Below are 12,206 nucleotides of genomic sequence, written 5' to 3'. Positions count from 1 at the left end.
CAATAACACAAAATAGAGGACACTTAAAAGGAGCAGATCAGGTAAAAGGTCAACCACTCAACTACAAATGAATTTGTAGAACTTCCAGCTGGAAAGCATTGATAGAGGTACCAACACAACTTGTTACCATAAAAGACACTATTTTGGTGTCCACATCGCAATTAAAAGTCGCTGGAGTGGGTGTAGCCTGAGAAATCACGCGAGAGCGCCCACACTAGAGTGAGCGATAAAACCCAGCTGCACGGATAACACGTAAAACTGAGTCAGCTATAGAGGCATTGTCACCTAGAATTAAAGGAAGTGCAGATGGTAAATTAAAGGACTGCTGCAAGGGGGCTAAAAGGGGACAGTCCATGAGAAGATGGACCACTGTCAGCCCTGCATCACAGCGACACTTGGGTGGGTTCTCACGGCAAAGGAAATAGCTGTGGGTCAACCCCGTATGTCCAATTCGGAGATGGCAGAGAACAACTGAGTCCCTATGCGTTCTCCTCAAGGATGAGTTCCATACAGCCATGGACGACTTTACCATGTCGAGTTTATTTGGCGTGTTCAAGACAGACCATTCAGAGCTCCAGACATCACGGACCTTGCGATGTAGGGCTGACCAGAGGTCTCTTTCCACGAGACCAAGCTCCAGGGGTGGCGAAGTGGTGACCTGCTTGGCCAACTGATCAACACATTTGTTTCCTGAATAAAGAGCAACCAGCTCCGCAGTGAAAACACTGCTCCCACAAGACAGGAAATGCTGCTCAACGTAGTCGCTGTGGGTGAAAGCAAACCCAGTGCGAGCACAGAACCATCGGTGTAGACTACATCTGCATCACGAAACAAGGCAAGAAGAGCCATGAATTGTTGACAAAGACTGGCAGGTGGAACAGAGGACTTGGAGTCGCAGGACAAATCCAAGCAAAGCCACAAGCGAAGGAGGGACCAAGGAGGGGTAGAAGAAGAGAGCCGGAAGGATGGAGGAAGGGGAAAAGACTCGAGTGACGAGAGAAGGGAACGAACATGGACCGCGATCGAGAGACCCGACCTAGGCCGCCGTCGTGGGGAAGGGAGTGCAAAAGATGGAAAAAGGAGCCTGCGGTTTGGGTGGTCAGGCGAGGCATGGACGCGGGCGATGTATGAAGCAAGCAACTGTTGTCGGCGGAATTGAAGGGAGGAATTCCAGCTTCTACAAGAAGGCTAGTCACTGGACTAGTGCGGAAGGTACCTGTCGCCAGTCTGACGTCACAATGTAGAATCAGGTCGAGGATCTGCAACGTTGAAGGTGCTGCTGAGTCATACACCATGCTCCCGTAGCCGAGACAGGACTGGACTAAGGCCTTCAAGATCTGTAGGAGGACTGTTCGCGCAGCCCCCCAAACGATGTGGCTGAGGCAGCAAAGGATGTTGACGTGCCGCCAGCACCGTTGTTTAAGCTCGCGAAGATGAGGTGTCCAAGTGTGCTGAGGATCAAATAGCATGCCAAGAAAGCGATGCGTCTCCTCAATACGAAGGAGTTCATTGACAAGGTAGAGCTCTGGATGGAGGTGGACCATTTGACGACGACAAAAATGCATCACTCGGGTCTTAGAGGCTGAGAACTGAAAACCATGGTTGGATGCCCAAAAATGTGCCTTACGGATAGCTCCCTACAGCTGCCGTTCAGTGACACTGATGCTTGGGGAACTGTAATACAGACAAAAGTCATCGTCATATAGAGAGGAACAGACCGATGAGCCCACCACAGCCGCAAGACCATTAATTGCCACCAAAAAGAGGGGAACACTGAGAACCGAGCCCTGCATGAAACTGTTCTCCTGAATATGAGCAGAGCTAAAATAAGTGCCAACTCTAACCCGAAAGGAGCGATTGGTGAGAAAATTCCGTAGAAAAATCGGAAGTGGACCCCGTAAGCCCCATTTGTACAGCGTAGCAAGGATATGACGGCGCCAGGTGGTATCGTACGCCTTCCGAAGATCAAAGAAAACAGCAACTAGATGTTCTCCCCGAGTAAAAGCTGTATGAATAGCCGACTCTAGCGAGACTAAATTGTCGATCGCTGAGCGACCCTGACGGAAGCCCCCCTGTTGCTGGGCCAGGAGGCCCCAAACTTCGAGGATCCACATGAGCCGCCGACTCACCATCCGTTCCAGGAGTTTGCACATAACGTTGGTAAGGCTGATAGGGCGACAGCTATCAACCACCAGCAGATCTGCACCAGGTTTCAGCACTGGGATGGTAACGCTATCCTGCCAATGAGTTGGGAAAACGCCCCCCATCCAGATGCAGTTCAACAGGGCAAGTAATTCACCCCGACAGTGCGCCGAGAGATGGCGAAGAAACTGGTTGTGAATTCGGTCTGGACCTGGAGAGGTATCGGGGCAAGCTGTAAGGGCACTTTGGAACTACCATTCACTAAACGGGGTGTTGTATCGTTCCCAACAGTGCGTGCGAAACGACAACTGCGTACGCTCAGCCTGCTCTTTAATGGCGCGGAATTCTGCACTGTAGCCTGCTGTCGCGAAACTACAAGTGAAGTACTCTGCCAGATGTTCGGCGATGGCGATTGGGTCAGTACAAAGTGTACCCCGAAGAGAAAGGCAAGGGACAGACGCATGAGGGCGAAAGCCAAAAATGCGCTGAACCCGCAACCACACCTGCGATGGGGAGGTGCAAGAACCTATGGTGGCAACATATCATTCCCAACAGTCCTGTTTGCTCCGCCGGATTAACTGCCGAGCCCAGGCCCGCAGCCGTTTAAAGGCAACCAGATTCTCTAGGGAAGGATGACACCGGTGTCGTTGCAGGGCTCACCGGCAGTCCTGGATAGCTTCTGCACTCTCTGGTGTCCACCAAGGGACTGACTTACGCCTTAGGGTACTTGAAGATCAAGGGACAGTTGCCTCGGCAGCAGAAACAATGGCCATAGTGACCTCGTCCACTGCCAAATCAATGTCACCAGGAAGCGGAGCAATGGTCATAGTAACTGAGGTGTAGGCTGCCCAATCAGCTCCACGAAGAGACCATCGTGGCAGCTGGCCAGGGGGTTGGGATTGAAGAAGAGAAACCAGGATAGGAAAGTGGTCGCTACCACAGAGGTCGTCGTGGACCCTCCAACTGAGGTATGGAAGAAGACCTGGGCTACTAAGAGAGAGGTCAATGGGCGAGTATGTGCCATGAGTCAAGCTAAAATATGTGGGAGCACCAGTGTCAAGGAGGCAAATGTCCTGCGATGCCAAGAGAGCTTCAACATTCCTACCCTGGCCCGAGATCTGGGCCCGACCCCATAAAGGGTGGTGGGCATTGAAGTTCCCCAGAAGGAGTAATGGCGGGGGGAGTTGGGCGAACAAGGCAGCTAGGTCAGCAAGAGGGAACAGATGGTAAGCTCCACTTTTGCCCGGATTCTAACAGCCACAGCCTCAAGAGCCGTGTGAAGTGGCAGTGGGGCACTAGGAATAGTGGCAAGAACAGAAACACAGACACCGCCAGACACCCTGTCGTATTCTGCGTGGTTCTTATAGTAAAGCCGGTAGCCACAGAGGGAGGGGGTCCGCCAAACACGAAGCGAGGTTTCCTGTAGTGCCAGACAAATGGCAGGGAAGCGGCACAAAAGCTGTTTCAACTCAGCAAGGTGGTGGAAAAAATCACAGCAATTCCATTGAAGGATAATGGTATCCGACTGTGAAGACATGAAAGAACCTTGGGGTGACAGGTCACGCCTTAGAAACGCTCGCCGTCACCAATCGTGAAGTAGCCTGATCAGCTTCCATAGGAGCTGCGGCTCGAGCAACATCTAGCTCCTGAGTGGACACTAGATGCTCCACATCATCTTCAGATGCAGTGGTAAACTCCTTTTCTGTCTCTATGTCCTTCTCCTTTTGCTTTTTCTTCTTTATGGTAGGGTCCCATTTGTCCTTCGGTTTATCAGGCTGGGTGTGCTTTCCCGACCCAGTCTCATGGACCGAGGAAGACCTGGAAGTCCTACGGCCCTCGGGTCACTGGCTGACATCTGGCTGACATCTGGAGGGGCAGTAACCACGGAAGGGAGGGCACCAAGTGATCCCTTCCGCGCGAGGGGAGGCGGAGGAGGCGGGCACTTCTCCAGCGCAGAGGTGGGGACTGAAGTCCCCAAAGAAGGAGAGGTTGTTACTCCCCATGTTGAAAACAGGGGAGCAATGGAAGAGTGTGTTTCCCCAACTACCAGTGGGGCAGGAATAGACGGCCAGGCTGGAGGGCCCACAAAAAGCGGCTGAGCTTGGGGGCTCATCGCCAGGGATGGCGACATCGAAGCTGCTGCAACATACGTCGAGGAAATGCACACAGGGTGAAGTCTATCCTACTTGAGTTTAGCCTCTGTATAAGTGAGCCTGTCCAAGGTCTTATACTCCATAAGCTTCCGTTCTTTTTGATAAACTGCACAGTCTGACGAGCAAGGTGAATGTTTCTGTCTGCAGTTGACACAAACAGGGGGCGGCGAACATGGGACGTTGGGGTGGGAGGCACGTCCACAATCCCGACAGGTAGGGTTGGCGTCACATCATGATGACATATGCCCAAACCTTCAGCACTTAAAGCAGCACGTGGGAGGAGGGACGTAAGGCTTAACATCACATCGATATATCATCACCTTGACCTTCTCGGGCAGGGTGTCACCCTCGAAAGCCAAGATGAAGGCGCCTGTGGCGAACCTACTATCTTTAGGTGCGCTGAAGACAGGTCATACAAAGTGGACACTGCGGTGTTCCAGATTTGTACGGAGCTCGTCATGATGAAAAATAAGTCCCTGAATCATATTGAGGCTCCTATGAGGCGTAATGGAGACTGCAACATCACCGAGCTTGTCACAAGCAAGCAATGCGTGACTAAGCTGGGGATGCTATCTGTATGAGGACTGCTCCAGACCTCATTTTAGACATGCCCTCAACTTCTCCACACTTGTCCTCTAAATTTTCCACAAAAAACTGAGGGTTTGTGGTCAGAAATGAGTCCCCATCTGTTCAGCTGCAAACCAGAAATCGAGAATACGTCTCACCAGGTAATTTAGACCGCCGTTCCTCCCCTGGTGTGGACAGGGAAGGGACTGATTGGGGTTTATACTGTAAATCATTGAACTTTCCTTTCTTAGAGACTCGTGCTTGCGCACTATTCGTATTTCGTTTCATGGTGGTCCTACGAGCAGCTCGGGGAAGGAATGTCCAGCCAGACAGAGCCCCGCTTGCCTGTATAAGCCTAATACAACCGGGGGCGGCAGGTTCCCCAGAGGTCACCCACTAGCAACTGTTCTACTTCAACAGCCATCCATCTCCTCGGCGCGTAGCACACCTTGAGATTGAGGTTTTTTTTATAGAGGTTTATACCATCCTCGCGACCCAGGCAGTTAAGCCAAGATCCCCGGGTTCTGTACCATACAACGTTCCACTGTCACGTATTACAGTGGTCATTTAAGCACGCTCAGAGCTTATGGTATTGAGGACTGGTAGCGCTTCCCAGTCCCCAGCTCAGGGACCCCGGGGTCGCCAAGCCCATACCCAGCAACTAAATGCTGAGCTCCCTGAGCGTAATGACGAAGGGATGTACACATTACAGAGAGGAAAGGTGAAATGAGGTAGGAAAATTTGGAGCACAACTGCTTCTGGCTGGGCTTTCAATGAGATGGTTTGGCTACGGACATTATCCCGAATGAGGTGAACGATTCCCCATCTAGATGGAATGCTGTCCTTGGGGGGAAGGTCAAAGTGGACTGGAAGGAAATCCAAAAGGTCGAAGTGGTCATGAGGACGCATTGTCTTCATTTCTTGAGGCAGAAAACTTACAGGTGCTGTGATTCCAAGAGCAGGCCTCTTTTCTCCTTCTTGGATCGAACAACATGAATGTTCCATTGGAGAAGAACCGTAATGGGGAATGGGGTGGAGGGAACAAACAAGGGGCAGTCACTTTGGCAGCTGCGAGTGCCAACCTTCGACTGTGGTACAAGTTGCAGACGCTGGAGGTTCCTGTTCTATGAAATCTAATGAGGTATTGGCATTCTACCTGGGGAGAGAAACGTAGGCGGTGTGCACCGGCGAAATGGTAGTTGGCCGGATGAGGCTTTCATGCAGCAGCACTGTTGAGAGTATCTTCGATTTCTTAGGGCCTGTATGGTTGGCGGACAAAGACCCTAATGTTTGTTGGATGGAGGAGTATAAAAAGTCTTCGCGGGAGTTTTCCTTCCAGCCCGCCAGTTTTGTAGCACTGATTTCACTGTCGAGGGTGAAGATTCAGTGGCTTTTTGCGCAACTGTAGGAGGAGGAGATGGGGTGCTATTTACTGCATTACTGAATTGGAGGTTGCAAGTCTGCACGGCCATGTCCTTTGTGTACTGAGGCGTAGCAAGAATGGTTCTGCAAGTGCCAGATGGTAAAATGCAGGGCTTTCGACAAGCCAACAACTTGCAAGCGACAGGGTAAGGTACTTTTTCCTTCACTTGGATCTCCTGAACTGGCTGCTGATTGAGATACACGGGGCACTCACACGAGGAGGTGGCACGGTTGCTATTACAGATAATGCAGTAGGGAGGAAGAGGCAAGCAATCACCTTCATGAGCATCTCTACCACAAGTAACACATTTGGCCATGTTTTGGCAGGACACAAAAGTGTGGTTATAAAGTTGACACTGATAGCAATGCATTGGGTTTGGAATGCTGTCAAAGCCAGATGCAAACTTTGCTGACTGGTGAGTTAGTTTATTTATTCATATTAGTTTTAAAAAATTAAGATTATAATGTGATTTTTATTATAACTTATAGCACATTCATTGGATTTACATACTACATATTATCTGTTTATTTTGCAATTGCCAATGGCAGAATGCAGAACTAAACCTCGTTTACGTGCAGATGTGACCGAACAATACTTAACAGTACTTGAATGACCCAAACCACTTGGCACTGTACAGTCAAGTCATACTACATATACTGTAATATATTACAACTGATGCTTATTCTTGGCGTCTGCTGAAATGTATAGTTACCGAGGATATATACGTTATCGGAGAGTACATTCAGACGAAGAATTGTTAAAGAAATAATCCAGTTGTGTTAATAAATACTTGAAAGCTTTGCTAATACTGCTAGAAAGAGCTATGGTGAGAGCAGTAGCTGCAGTACAAAACTGTTCAGCCCTTACATGGATGAAAGGTGTTGTGTACACTAATTATACAGCATCTAGCTACATAGACCCTAGTGCTTTACACATTAACTATTAGATTATAAAACAAATTTGATATTTCCACACTAGTCTGTAAAATTATGCAATAGCAAATCCAGTTCTGTGTGTTGTTCTGTATTCAGTTATTAGTTCATGCACTGTAATCTTTATTTTCATTTTCATTTCTTACGCTTTCCTATAGATTCACTTATTAATACCGATCGTGTTTTTTATCTGCTACACATTTACGTTATTAGATCGTAAAATGACAGTTTAATTTTAAACTCATCTCTGTAAAGTTACGTATTAATTTCTAATGTAGGACATGTTTGCTTCAATTTTTAGATTGTAACACAACTTGTTTATTTTCATTTTTAATGGTTTTGTGAAAAAGAACATATTAAAAAGTGAATGTATAACAAAAATCCATTGTCTCCTAGATGCTCTGCTGAAGTTTTAGGCCATAAAAGAAAAGTTATTTTCCTTGTGTTCATTTCTGTTGTCTTTCAGCAGAAGAATGTGTTAACATAACAGTTTTAAGTTTGTTTTATCCGCTGCCGTACACCAAGTACAGTTCAGTCACTGTATTACATTTTGATTGAGCATGACTAGACCGCTGACACGTCCTTCAGAACAACGAATAGCATAGTATGGAAACAGCTCACAGCGCTCCCAAACAAAATGGCAATTTTGAAGTGATTGGGTAATAATTATTATTTAAAACATTTTTTTGAGGGGGGGGGGGGTGCACATGTAATATAGTGTGCCTAGGGGCACAAAATTTTTAAATCCGCCACTGCCCACCGCACACCTTGCTTGTCATCATTGATTCCACCTCCCTTTATACCAACATCCTCCACGTACATGGTCAATCTGTTGCTGACCATTTCCTCAATCAGCGCCTACCTGATTCCAAACTATGACATCCTTCCTACTCACCTTAATCAACTTTATACTTACCAACAACTACTTCACCTTTGAGGGCAGACATACAAACACATCAAGGGGCAGACGTACAAACAGATCAGGGGTACGGCCATGGGAACCAGGATGGCTCCTTCCTACGCCTTTCAAGGGTCACTTGGAAGGGGTTTCTTGGGATCCGTGTCTTCAGCCACTGGTTTGGTTTAGATACATTGATGACATGGTGTGGCTGACCTGCTAAAATTCCTGGAATCTCTTAATACTTTCTCCCAATTAAATTTCACATGGTCCTATTCTGAATCCCATGCCAGCTACACAGTTCCATCAACATTAAACCTACCCACAAACAACAGTACTTACATTTTGACGGTTGCCATCCTTTCCATGTCAAATGCTCCCTCCCATACAGCCTTGGCATCCGAGGCAAATGTATTTGTTCAGATGCAAACTCTTTACAGCAATTCTCCAACATTCTCACCTCAGCCCTCACTGCCCATAATTACCCCACCAGCCTAGTTAAAAAGCAGATTTCCTGGGCCATCACATCCAATCCTGGTACTGCTGATCCCTTCACAGAACAGCATCGGAGCACACCATTGGTGACTTGTATTATCCTGGTCTGGAAAGTGTTAATCAGATCCATTAGTTAATGAGATCCATTAGTTAATGAGATCCATTTTGTCTGAAATTTTGCCCACCAGACCTAGAATAGCTTTCCATCGTCCTCCCAATCTCCGCAATATTCTTGTCAGACTCTATGCTCCTCCTGCACACATCTCCCTATCATATGGCTCCTACCCTGAACATCCCCACTGCAAGACTTGCCATAAGCACTCTCCTACCACCATCTATAATAGCTTTATAACTGGCAAAACATATACTATCAAAGGGAGAGCCACCTGCAAAATGACACGTCGTATACAAGCTATTATGTGAGCACTGTTCAGCCTTCTACATCAGCATGACTACCGCCAAATTATCAATTAGGATGAGTGGGCATAGGCAGAGGGTATATACTGGCAACTCAATATCGTATTGCAGAGCGTGTTCTACATGACATTCGTGACCTCGACACCTGTTTCACCACATGCGCCATCTGGATTCTTCCCCCAGACACCAGTTTCTCAGAACTCCGTAGGTGGGAACTAGCACTACAATATGTCCTTGGCTCTCAACACCTGCCTGGCCTTAATTTATGATAATTTCTTCCGTTTCAGCTTCTTTTCATGGTAATGACTTTGCTTCACTCTGTTTTAATATGCTACATCTTTCATTGTCTTTCCAGTCTATTTTTCACCACCTGCTCCCCCCTCTGTTACATACAACGCACTTAGCTTAAGAGAACTTAACTCATGCAAGATGCTTTAGTAGTAATCTTTGTCTTGCGTATTACCCTGTCTTCCACCTTTAAAAAGCACTCAGGTTTTCAAATCTCGTCCGATGCAGTTCCCAACAGTCAGTCTTTCCTTCCCATCCCATATGGTAAGTCTCCACAAGCTGGGTCACTTTCCCAAAATATACCCCTTTTCCTAGACCTCTCCAGTCCTTTCCCTTCACCCTTCTTCCTTCCCCTTCAACCCTTCTGCCTGAAGGAGCCACTGGCTCCAAAAGCTTGCCAATCACAGCACTCTTATGTGTGTGTGTGTGTTCTGCTGCTGCTTGGTGAGTAGATTTTTTTATCTATCCAATTAAATAATTTTATAAATAATTGATTGCTTTTGTTGTGACATTAAGGATAGGTGAATAAACTGCAATCGTTGACGTGGCAATGTAAAAGATCAAATCACAGACAGATTATATCTCTTCTTCTTGAGTGCAGAATAGGCTATTATGAACTTCCCTGGCCACTTACAAAATTGTGTTCAACTGAGCTATCCAGGCATGCCCCCCAGCTCCAATTTACAGTCCTCCTATACTTTTCCAGCCACTTCAGAAGCTTTCCTGCCAACCTTGCTAGACAAGTACTCCAGGAAAGAGAAGGGATATGCTGGAGAAATGACACTGCCACAATGTAGGTGCTGTTTCTATAAGGAATCTTTCAGTCTATAGAGGCTGCCCACCAAAGGAAAGATCTGCTACTGGCTTTTAGTCTGGTATACACTTTTAACCTGCCAGGAAGCATTAAGAAACAGTTCATATTACAAACAAAAATTGCTGAGAAGTTTTCGGTTCCATTGTGTAGTCATATATACACAATTTTTAATCATAACTATCATTTTCATTTAAGTCCATTTGCTGCTGTTTACCTAGCCGTTTATCATCTCTTTCCCAGCTCCAGCTTCCTGGCTGTGGAATACAAACACTCGCTATCTCGGATCCTCATAGATCATCTGTTGCTTGGTATCTTCCAACTGGAACCCTCTTTCCTCTATATCCGATTTCACTGTATCTATACAGCAGTTTCTGTTCCTTGCATGTGGTGTTTTCCTTGGACACTTATTTCAAAATATTTTCAGACACGTTTTCTCATTCTTTCTCATAATGTGCCCATATCACTGCACACTGTGTTTCTTTATTACATTAGTAATAGGGACACTGATGCTGGCTACATTCCTGTCAAAGCTTAAAGAGTGTCAAATTTCTCAAAACTGCACAAAATACACAATGTAGGACTTGCATTTCCATCTCTAATTTTAGGGGGGTTGGGGTGGGGTGATATAATAGGCAATATTACAGCACATGACACTATATACAGTCATGAAGAGGAAACACTTTTGTTGCTGTTTAAAGTGTGAACTACCCAAGTAAAAGGCCGCTGCAGTGAAGTTACAGCACTGGCAAAGAAAAAATGTTATCAGACCCAGACTGAAGAATACATGAGAGATAAAAACAGCTGTTACAATTCAGCAGAAATTTACTGTTCTTAAGTATGATAAATAGACTTCATATAAAAAAGCCACTGCTGTAATGGTACAAAAAAGAGTAAGGGAGATACTGCCTCTAAAGACAACAGAGAAACATTTTTATTAGACAGATAGAGAAAATAAGTTATTCATAGGTGGCAGAGAGCAACTTTACTACAGCGACATGATGTGCTTTTAAATCACAGGATGGTAGCTTGTCCTGCACATTCAGAGGTGGTACACATCACTGATGGTAATGCGGAAAGAGAGGGCTTCATATTGAAGGTTGCTTTTGTCAGTCACATAGGTTCAGCCGAGATTTTGAGCCAACAAAACAATGAAGCAGTAGAAGACTGCTTTCCTGGTAAAAAAGGTTTCTGTGAGGACAATACATTCTTTGATTGATTGATTGATGATGATGTTGATGTCCCATAATCTAAGACAGAGTATAGGAGATGATGCGGGAGACCCACACCGCCGTACTAGGCAGCGGGAGACCCACACCGCCGTACTAGGCAAAGTCCTAGCGGAGGTGGTTTACCATTGTCTTCCTCTGACCGTAATGGGAATGAATGATGATGATGATGATGATGATGATGGTGGTGGTGGTGAATAAGACGGCACAAAACCACCCAGTCATCCCGAGACAGGTGAAAATCCCTGACCCCGTCAGAAATCGAACGCAGGACCCCGTGCTCGGGAAGCGAGAATGCTACCGTAAGACCACGAGCTGCGGATTCTTTGATTAGAGTTGTTTACTCAAGATTTTTTGAAAAAAAGTGGTGTAATCATTATACAGCAGTGGTTGCAGTGATACACAGAGGAAATACAGATTTACGTTGTTGATGAAATATGGTAGCAATGTTTATGAAAGGAAAAGATGGGCTTCCATTATTATTCAGAGGTTTCAAGCCTCTCTTACTTTGAAACATCAACATGTTACCTATCTCACAAAGAGAAATTGTATTATTACAGTACAAAGACGGTTCGGAAGTGAGTGTTCCAGAAGAGAAAGAAAATAAAATATCCTCACTTCAGTATCCTGTGCAGAGCTTGAAAATTGTGCTGCAGGGAAAAGCTAACATTTTGGAAGGGGGTTTCACTGCATGAAAACAGCTACTTAGTAACTGCTTAAGTCTGAAAAATAGAGTGTAAGCAGAAGACCCTCAACTTATTGAGGCATTGTGGTTTGAATATACAAACAATTTGAGGAGCTCAAACTTTTTTTTTTTTTTGGGGGGGGGGGGGGGACACAGATGATTATGC

Source organism: Schistocerca nitens, chromosome 10, assembly GCF_023898315.1.
Source record: "Schistocerca nitens isolate TAMUIC-IGC-003100 chromosome 10, iqSchNite1.1, whole genome shotgun sequence".
Lineage (NCBI taxonomy): Eukaryota > Metazoa > Arthropoda > Insecta > Orthoptera > Acrididae > Schistocerca > Schistocerca nitens.
This window is presented reverse-complemented; position numbering follows the sequence as displayed.